The sequence below is a fragment of the Bos javanicus genome, chromosome 14 (assembly GCF_032452875.1).
Source record: "Bos javanicus breed banteng chromosome 14, ARS-OSU_banteng_1.0, whole genome shotgun sequence".
NCBI lineage: Eukaryota > Metazoa > Chordata > Mammalia > Artiodactyla > Bovidae > Bos > Bos javanicus.
This window is the reverse complement of record NC_083881.1, coordinates 62,034,251-62,045,210: the sequence shown is the minus strand read 5'-3', so window position 1 is coordinate 62,045,210 and position 10,960 is coordinate 62,034,251. Positions and strand designations below refer to the sequence as shown.

Here is a 10,960-nt window from a genome sequence, read left to right as displayed (position 1 = left end):
AATCAATGGAGATCCCGTGGGGAGCCGGGACTGACATCCCTACTAACAGTAATACCCTACCCACCCTCTCCTTCCCAGCGGAGTGATGTCAGGGGAGGCCTGGTGGAGAGTCAGAAATCGCATCACTGCCCAGCTGTAACAGGGTCACTCCCCACCCCGTGGTGTCGGGGAGGCCACACGTGGGACAGTACTGAGGTACCACTCCCTCTCCCAGAAAGAGAGGTTCCAGTGTGGGCCTGGTAGAAAGCTGAACTCCTTCCCCACCCCAGCAGAACTGAGGAGCACCTTCCCTCATCAGGTGTCAACAAAGCTGGGTGGGAAATATGGATCTCTGCCCCCACTTGGCAGTAATGAGGCAGCACCCTCACGCCCCTGACAGAACAAAGTCAGAAAAAGTCAGCTAAAAGAGAAGGTTTAATAAGACCCAAAGTCTCAAAATATCCACACATACCAGGTTTAAACAAACAAAAATTACTCATCATACCAAAACCCAGGAAGATCCAAACTGAATGGAAAAAGATAATCAAGATGACAGAGATGTCCGAATGATCTGACAAAGGTGTTAAAGAAGCCATAATAAAATGCTTCAGTAAGCAATGAAGAATGTCTTGAAATGAACAAAAATACCGACTCAGCAAAGACAGAGAAAATCTTATCAAAAGATTGAAGACATAAAGAAGAAGAACCCAATAAAACCTTTACAATTGAAAAATGCAATAACAGAAATGAAAAAACTCAGTGGATGAGGAACAAAGGAACAAATCGGTAAACTTGAAGTTAGGAAAATGGGAATGACCCAATCGGAACAACAGGGAGAAAACAGACTGGAGGGGAAACAACGAACAAAGCCTCAGGGACCCGTGGGACTGTTACAGAGGAGCTAATACTGGTGTCATCAGATTCTTAGAACAGGAGAAACAGAACAGCACTGGAAAAGTATTGGATTTTTTGATAAACAGAAACACATCATCACTATACCCAGTATGAAATAGATCACTGGGAAAACTTTATATCCATCAAGGAAACGGAATGTTTAATTAAAAGATCCCCCAAAGAAACCTCTGGACACAAATGGAATTTCACTGGAGAATTCTCCCAAACACTGAAGGAAAAATTAACATCAGTTCTACATGATCTCTTCCAGAAAACTGAGCATTTCCCAATGCAGTTTATAAAGCTAGTATTACCCTGATATCTGTAGGGGATTTGAGAGATTTGGGGGATGATAAAGAAAAATGATATAACCACAAAGGAAACAACAATGTAAGCTTTTTTAGGCTGTGCTTGATTAGGGTTGCATGTGAGGGTCTCAGTATGAGACCAACCAGAGGCTTATGGCAAGAGGGCCACCATCCAGAAGGGGAGGGGGGTAAAGGAACTCCCAGAGGAAAGGGTGACCAGAGGGGCTTACATGTCTACATGATGTCACTCAGCAACACAGTGGAGAGTGTCTGGGTCAGAGAATTCTGAAAGGCAGCAGCTTGCAGTCTTATAACCACAAAGCTTTATCTTATCAAAGGCCAGCAGATGCCAGATTAGGTTTCTTGGGATATGCAAAGCAGAGAAGCCCTAAATGGCCTTATGTTTGCTTGCTGGGACCATTTTTAAGATAACTGGATATTAGATGTGTAAAAATTTGAGTTTGGTGCATATCGGCTTTTGAACTAATTGGTCTCAGCCTGCAGTGAAGAAATAAACAGCCTAGGGGGCCAATACACAGAGGTCATCTCTGACTCATTTGTATAACACCAGACAAAGACAGTACAAAAAAGAGAGAGAAAATATAAAATTTTTTATGAATATAGACACAAAAAGTCCTTAACAAAAAATAAGCAAGGAGAATCCAGCTACATATAAAGTTATTTGTATGGTGGTGGTTTAGTCGTGTCTGACTCTTGCAACCCCAGAGACTGTAACCTGCCGGGCTCCTCTGTCAATGGGATTCTCCAGGCAAGAATACTGGAGTGGGTTGCCATTCCCTTCTCCAGGAGATCTTCCCAACCCAGGGATTGAACCCAGGTCTCCTGGATTGCAGGCAGATTCTTTACCAACTGAGCTATGAGAGATGCCCCCCAAATTATTTATATACCATGATCAAATGGAGTAATAACAGAAATGCAGCACTGTTCAGTACTCAAATAGCAGTCAATGTAATCTACCATATTAATGGGCTAAAGAAGCAAAAATCACAGGATCATATAAACTTATGTGAAAAGAGCATCTGACAAAAGTCAATATCCATTATGGTAAAAGCTCTCAGAAAAAAGCAGTAGGAATAGAGGAAAACTTTCTCAAACTTACAAAGAACATCAACAGAACATCTACAGCTAACATACTTAATGGTAAAAGACTAAATGCTTTTGCCCTAAGATAAGAAACAGGCAAAGACATCTAATTTGCCAATTTTACTCAACATAAAGGTAGAAGTTCTAGCCAGTGCAATAAGGCAACTAAAGGGAAAAAATGGCATAGAGATTGAAAGGAAGAAACAAAATGATTTATAGATAACGTAATCACCTACATAGAAAATCCTGAGGAATTCATCCCTGGACCTCTACCCCCAAAAAACTCCTAGAAATAAGTGAATTCATCAGGATTGCCAGATGTGGGCTTCCCTGGTGGCTCAGTGGTAAAGAATCTGCCTGCCAGTAAAGGCAACACAAGTTTGATCCCTGGTCTGGGAAGATCCCACATGCTGCAGAGCAAGTAAGCCCATAAGCCACAACTACTGAGCCTGTGCTGTAGCATCGGGATTCACAAGTACTGAGCCCACATGTCACAACTGCTGAAGCCCACGTGCCCTAGAGCCCATACTCCACAACAAGAGAAGCCCAAGCACCATACTAGAGAGCAGCTCCTATTCTCAGCAACTAGAGAAAAGCCCAGCCCATACAGCAACAAAGACCCAGCACAGCCAAAAGTAAATAAATAAATACAATTTTAAAAAGACTATCAGATGCAAAATAAACATAAAAATCAATTGCATTTCTATATATCAGCGATGAATTTGTGAAAACCAAAATTTAAAAATGTAATACCATTTAAAATCACTCAAAAAATGAAATTCTTCGGATGTCCCTGGTGGTCCAGTGGTTAGGAATCCACCCTGCAACTCAGGGGATGAGGGTTAGATCCCTGGTCAGGGAACTAATATCCCACATGCCGCAGGGCAACTGAGCCTGTGGACCACCACTAGAGAGTCCACACGCTGCAACTAAGGCCTGACAGAGCCATTAAATAAATAAATGAATATTTTTTAAAAATGAAACTCTTGGGTATAAGTCTGATAAAACATGTACAGGACTTGAGTGCTGAAAAATGAAAAAATGATAATGAGAGAAATCAAAGATCTAATAAATGGAGACATACTGTGTTCATGGATTGCAAGATTCAACCTATTAAAGAGGTCAATTCTCAGCAAATTGATAGATAGGTTTAATGCAATTCCCATCAAAATCCCAGAAAGAGTCTGCAGATTTTACTAGGTTATTATAAAATTTATGTGGAAAGACAGAGGCACTAAAATAGCTAAAGCAATTTTGATAAAGAAGAATCAACTGGGAAGATCATTCTACCCAACTTCAAAATTGTGTGGCACTGCAGAGGAAGGGACTTAGATCAATGGAACAGACTAGAGAAGCAACAAATAGTACCACACAAATATGCCCAACTGATTTGACAAAGGTAGAATTCAATGGGAGGAAGATTTTAAGCAAATGGTACCAGAGTGACTGGACATCATAGACCAAAAAAAATGGGCCTCAACTTAAATGTCACACCTTACATGAAAAAATTACACAAAATAGATCACCGACTTAAAATGTAAAGCTATAAAACTTTCAGAATGAAAATATGAGAAAATTTTCAGAATCTAAAACTAGAGTACCCAGACTTGACACCAAAACCAAGATCTGTAAAACAGAAAACTAATAATTGGATTTCATCAAAATTAAACATTTTGCTCTGTGAAATAAGAGGATGGAAAGAGAAGCTACAAACAAGAAGAAAATATTTGCAAACCACATATCTGACAAAAGACTCGGATGTGGAACATACTAAGAATTCTCAAAACACAACAGTAAACCATAGCTGATTCATGTCAATGTATGGCAAAAACTACTGCAATATTGTAAAGTAATTAGCCTCCAATTAAAATAAATTAATTAATTAAAAAAACAATAATAAAGAAAACCATGCAATTCAGCTAGAAAAAAAGGGCTGAAGATATGAAGAGACATTTCATTCAAGAGCATATACAAATGGTAAATAATTACCTGAAAAGATGTTCAACATCATTATTCATCAGAGAAATGCAAATTAAAATCACAATGGAAAAAAAAAACTACAATGAGATATTGCTAATACCTATCAAAATGTCTAATGAGAAATAGTGACAATACCAAATGCTGGCAAAGATGTGCAGAAACTCAGTCACTGCTGCTGGGAATGCAAAATGGTACAGCCACTCTATAAAACAATTGGGCAGTTTATTAGACTAAACATGCAACCACCATATGACCCAGCTACTGCACTCCTGGGCACTTATCCCAGAGAAATAAAAATGTATATTCACACAAAAACTTAGAAACAAATATTTTAGCAGCTTTATTTATAACTGTCCAAAATTGGAAATAACTCCTTTGTCCTTGAATGGGTAAACAGTTCAGCAAACCGTGGTACATATACCATGACATGGATGTCAATTGAAAAAAAAAAAAACAAAAAACGGATAGATGCAACAACATAGATGAATCTCCACAGGATTATGTTTGAGTGAAAAAAAAGTCAGACCCCAAAGGTTACATGGGGCTTTCCGGATGGCTCAGCAGGTAAAGAATCTGCCTGCAGTGCAGGAGACACAGGAGACACGGGTTTGATCCCTGGGTCGGGAAGATCCCCTGGAGGACGGCATGGCAACCCACTCCAGTATTCTTGCCTGGAGAATCCCACGGACAGAGGAGCCTGGTGGGCTACAGTCCGTGGGGTCGCAAAGAGTCAGACATGACTGAGTGACTAACACCAACTAAAGGTTACATACGGTATGACTATTTACATAAGATTCTTGAAACGACAAAATTATAGAAAAGGAGAACTGATTACTGGTTGCCAGGAATTAAGGAGTGACGGGAGTGGGGGCATGTGGGTGTGGCTATGAAAAGGCTTCCTGACTTATTTATATCAATATCCAGGTTGTGATCTTACACTATAAGTTTACAACGTGTTACCACTGGGTAAAACTGGGGAATGGGACACAGGATCTCTCAATATTATTTCTTAAAACTGCATATGAATCTACAGCTGTCTCAAAACATAAAGCTTAATTTTAAAAAAGTGGAAAACTCTTTTCTTTGCTTGATTACAGATCTATTAATTTGTTACATGTTCCAGGCAAAAGGTGGCCAGTTTTTACTTTATAAAACAGAAAGAGACTCAAGAGAATGAATTTATGGTTGCCGAGGGGAAGGAATATGGTTCAGGAATTTGGGATTGACATATATACACTGCTATATTTAAAATAGAGGACCAATAAGAACTTACTCTATAACACATGGAACTCTGCTCAATGTCATGTGGCAGCCTGGATGGGAAGGGAATTTGGGGGAGAATGGATACATGTGTATATATAAGGCTGAGTCCCTTCTCTGTTTATCTGAAACAATCATAACACTGTTAAGCAGCTGTACCCCAACACAAAATTTAAAGTTTTTTTTTTTAAAGAAAACAAATCAGTATTTATGTATCTACTCCATCACAATAATAATACAAATGACTCAAGGAAATCAAATATCTCATTATCATTGTTTAAAAAAAAAATGTTAAATCTGGGACTTTCAGGCCAGAACTTAACATGAGGAACCATGGGTTTAGGAGTAACTATTAAATATTCCGCTGTAAGCCACTGTCAGATTCCTTGCTACCTTAAAGAGAGATCTACCCATAGCAATATAAACAATGGTTCTTCTAGGCTTTTCCTTGGGCTGTGACTTTATGGACTTCAACTTGTCCAGTCTAAGTTTAAACATCAGTTAATAATCTCTGATAGGATAAAACTGAAATTTGTCCGCTCCTCCTTTAGACATAGATTGTAATCATATTTTACTGCTTTTGAGTCAGCTGGATGCATCACTGCTGGTTATAGAGAATGAAAGACACACTTCTCTTACATGCAGTTTACACTCATGCGTTAATCATGACCCAGGAGTGGTCTTAACAGGCATTTGGTCCTAATGGGCTAACTATTGCCCAAAAGAATAGCTTCAGGTCAATTATTCAAAAGCCAAATTCACTGTTTTGAGTAGATATCCCTCAACTTTTTTACTAGTTTGTCTCAAGTAATCCCATAAAACTGGTAAGCTCATTTATATAAGGTCCAAAATTTATGCAGCAGAGTGACAGGGGGCATGATCCGCTGGGCCCAGAGACAAGCAGGTGCACCTTTTCAGGCAAGACAGTCAGACTGTTGGAAGGCTGTTACCCAGGCTGTCATACCTGTCACCTTTGGCAATTTTCCATGGTCTGCTGGGTGGTCCTTGGTCTTGAAAGTGAAAGTGAAAGTCGCTCAGTACTGTCTGACTCTTTGCCACCCCAAGGAATTCTCTAGGTCACAATACTGGAGTGGGTAGCCGTTCCCTTCTCCAGGGGATCTTCCCAACCCAGGAATCGAACCAGGGTCTCCTGCATGGCAGGCAGATTCTTTACCAACTGAGCTACCAGGGAAGGTCCTTGGTCTTACAGGCTTAGAAACCTAATTTTGTGAGTTACACTCACCTTAATTAGGTACCTGCGATTAGATGTAAAATCTAAACAACAATGCATTGGCTGACTGAGAGACCTGTTCCATACACGCTTTCATCAGTGTTTTGAGCCTATGAAGATGTTATTCTCTAAGAACCAGGAAATGAAGGTGCCCACTGTGACTCAAGCTACAGTCAAAACATGATGAAGACTGTAGACTGGAACCCTAAGTGGGCCTGGGCAGCATTTCTCCCTCTAATCAAGTTGTGTGGGAAGCCAGCTCCTAAACTGAATAGCAATTAAATTTATTCACGATATCAAAAAGAGCAGTTATGATAGGAAAACATGACATTCATATTCTTCATACAAAATTTCTCTGTAGGAACACTGACCTGAGAAGCCAGAGTAAGCAAGAGATTATAAACATGGAATGAGAACAAGAGGACTGGGTTTATCAGAATATTTCAAGGTATTAGGCACACCCAGCACAATGCAGCCTGCTCACATTAGGGAGGTTTTAATCTAGGGATCTGAACATTTACAGTCACTTGGTGACAGTCCTCTGCTTCTATCCCTCCTGGGGAATGTCCTTTACGGATCAAAGGAAAAAAAAAAGGCATGATTCAAAAAATGTGGTCTAAGATTTCTGATCCCCTAGGCAGCACCCTTTGCCTGGATATACACTTCCCTTCATGCTTTTTCTATGATAGTAAAGCTCTGTCTGGGTAGCATTCTTTCTTTGAGGTGATTTTGAATATTTCTACTTCAGTTCATTATGTTTTGATATTATAATTTAGCTCCCAGAGGACCATCTTACTCCAAACTTGTGGGATTCAACTTGGTAGCCTCCTAACACTGACAAGCAAGTATCTGCAACTTGTTTATCTTGGAATCCATTCCAAGAAGCTATATGACTCAAATCAATAAAGATTTTTTCTTTTATTGACCCAGGTGGTCATTGGTATAACTGCCCTAAAACCCTTCAAGGTCAAAATAATTTCTGTACTGCTAAGGGAGTAGAGGCCTGGGGCTTTTTCCCATGGTCTATATTAGTCCAGGTTCCAAATTATTTTCTTAGTAACCACTTCTATCCTCAGTATGATGTAAATAAACAAAATAATATAGCATGCAGGTCACTAAGCTACGTGTTATTACTTCAAAATATGTGTTATTTAGTCTCTGTTTTATAAGAACTAATACATACAGACAAAGATAATGTTTTATCCCCCTTTGAAGAGTCTGCATTTGTCTGTTTTCTACCAGGGGTTCTGATGTCTTACTTTTGTCACCATGTGACAAAGTAATTCACATACCAAAAACAGGGACGAACGCCCTTCTTGTGGCTGCGTTCATAAACGTTATCTACTTATGCTGCTCACAAGAATGTCTCTTTTCAGCCATGACATGGCTAGTGAAAGTGCTTACATTTATTGTGGAACTTTAAGCACAGAATTCCTCTAAGTGGAACGATAATGAATGGGTTTTTGTGATGGTACCTTCTTAATGGGCAGGCGGCTTTGTTTGTCAATGATAAGGATACACACACTGGTCCCTCCTCCTGAGTTCCCAGTTCAGATCAGCTTGAATGATGACATACCTTTGCTGCCACACCCTTTATCGGTTGTCATCAGAAAAAAGGATGAGGGATTCAAGTCTAGGTGCTCCCATCACGAGAAGGCTAGAGCCAGAGGCATCTGAGCCAGGAACCGACTCAGGTAGAGCTTCAGAGCAAGTATTTCAGGGTTAGGGAGCCTGGTGCCCTGACCCGTGCACACTTACAAACCATAACTTTCCGGGCCTCTGATAACATACACATGCCAGGCAAAGACACCACTGCACCGCCCTGCCCCCACCCCCTGGCAAATAAAAACCCAAGAGGTTAATACAGCATCACCTCATCATCCCTCCCAAATTCTTACTGAAGGTTCTGTGTTGATGAAATGGACTGAGTAGCTGCAGGGAGCCTATGTTGTAAAGGAATTTCATACAGAAGTTCCCGTCTCATTATCACCTTCATACATTTCTTTAAAGTTCATCAATCCAAAAATCACTGCATTTTTGTCCTGGAAAGTTGTCTCCTAGAAAGTTACCTGACTGAAGAATTACTAGCAAACTGATCATCAGTTGTACAAACCATTTGGCTCTCCATGGAAACATGTCAATGCAACAACGTCTTTCTTTTCAACTATCGCTCATCTGTCTCGTAGCCCTGCAGAAATAATTTGGCTTTTTGCTTCTGAGTATTTCCTGTCCTGCTGACCTTATTGCATGATATGAAGTTATAATAATAGAAAAAAAAAAGTAACATCAACCACCGCTACCACCAAAATAATAACATTGAGCACTTCAATGTTTTGAACACTTTTCTAAGTACTTTGGTATATTAACACATTCCATAATGAGGTAGGAGCTATTATTATCTCCATATTATAACAGAGGAAACTGAGGAGCAGAAAAGTTAGCTAAATTGTCCCAGGTTATACTCATGTCAAAAGAGATGTATATGGGTGACCCCAATGGTACAGAAGTAAAGAATTCGCCTGTCCATGCAGGAGACCTGGGTTTGATCGCTGGCCTGGGAAGATCCCACATGCCACAGAGCAACTAAATGCACCACAACTGTTGAGCCTGTGCTCTAGAGCCCAGGAGTCGCAACTCCTGAAGCCTGCACACCCTAGAACCCGTGCTCCTCAACAAGAGAAGCCTCCACAATGAGAAGCCCTCGTGCCGAAACTAGAGAGTGGGCCCCACTTGCAACTAGAGAAAGCCCACGCAGCAACATGGGCAAAAATAATTTCATTTCACCAGTATAGCCAAAAATAAATAAACTAATTAAAATTATTTTTTTTAAAAGAGACATATGTGTAAAAGACATAAAAAAGCATATTTTCTTTAGAAAAATGGTTTTACTGGTTTTAGTCGATAAAAATCACGCATGCTTATGGTTAACAAAATTCTTCTAAGACTGAGAATTACAATTTAAAAAGCTAAAAAAAAAAAAAACCAGAAAACCACCCCCAAATTCTACTACCTAGAGACAACCGCTGATCATTTTTAAGTGAACGTCCGTAAATATCTCTTTATATCTTTAGGATCATACTGATTTATGAGTATCATTACATAAATGGGATCAACCACGTAATTACTTTTCTGTAATTTACTTTTTCCATTCCATTCCAAGGCCTGGACGTCAGCAGCCCTTTGTAGACATCTAAGTGCTACGTCAGTCTCTGGTTAATAGAATAATCAGGGCTGAGGGGAGTCTTCCAGCCCAACCAGAAGAAAGGACTCAAGATCAGGGTGTTAGCAGTCCCTGAAGGATTCTTACCTTACTTCATAGCAGGCTTTATTTTCGTCTGATGTTTAACACAGTCATCCCTGTGAAGGCCACAAAAATCAAAAATCTTTTCTAGAATGTAAGCCAAAAAGTACTGCTGGCCATGGACTCAGACCTGAAGGCCTGCCCCACCCACCCCCACCCCCAGCCCTCTGGAGAATTAGCCGGGCTCTGAGCTGAGGATAGTTTAATGATGTCTGAGTCATGTGCCAGCTGGCACAGGGGAAGCCCACCACGCAGACACGTAACCTCAAGGGGGAAGCTGAGCTGAGGGCTGTCACCGGATTGTTATTATAGCAGTCTGCTGATAAGTGACGGGCCAGGGAGGGAGGAAGTCCAAACATCTCCAGGAAACCAGATAAGCCTTATGATAAGGACTGTTCCCACACACCTCCCCAGGAGACACAACTCACATCAATCCACATGAATGACACCCTTGAGTTATACGGTGAGCAATGCGAGCAGCCTTGAGTGGTGGCTGCTATTGGTCAGCCGAGGCTAGGCCTGCAGGGCAAGGTAACATCCTGTGGCCAACAGAGACAGAATACACCTATCAGAGTTACAGGGATGATAGCCGTTACCCTGCAGACCACCCTCCTACTTCTGACTCTCCTTTCGCAAAATCTTTGGGGGAATCAAGTTAGGAAAATGGGAGTTTAAGGGTAGGAGTGTCTATCCAAGTGAAGACAGGTTCCCAGGCTGACTCTGAAGGAGAGAAACCTCTGGGGCACACACTCTCATCTTGGAATCTCTTTGGGGCAGGCAGTTCAGTGGATCCAGCTCACTAGAAACACTTCTAGCACATTTTAAGAAATGTTTTAAATTCCATATTTGAACTTGAGTGCAAAAAAAGAAAATAAAAATCATCCGTAATTCTTTCTTTCTCAC

The 10,960-nt window shown here is 40.6% G+C and overlaps 1 non-coding gene across 1 annotated transcript; it reads right to left on the bottom strand.

Annotated features, from left to right (window-relative positions):
* Positions 1 to 6,645: 6,645 nt before the first annotated feature.
* Positions 6,646 to 6,717, bottom strand: TRNAG-GCC (transfer RNA glycine (anticodon GCC)). The gene has a single exon. It is a non-coding gene; the product is annotated as a tRNA-Gly (tRNA).
* Between the last annotated feature and the right edge of the window lie 4,243 nt (positions 6,718 to 10,960).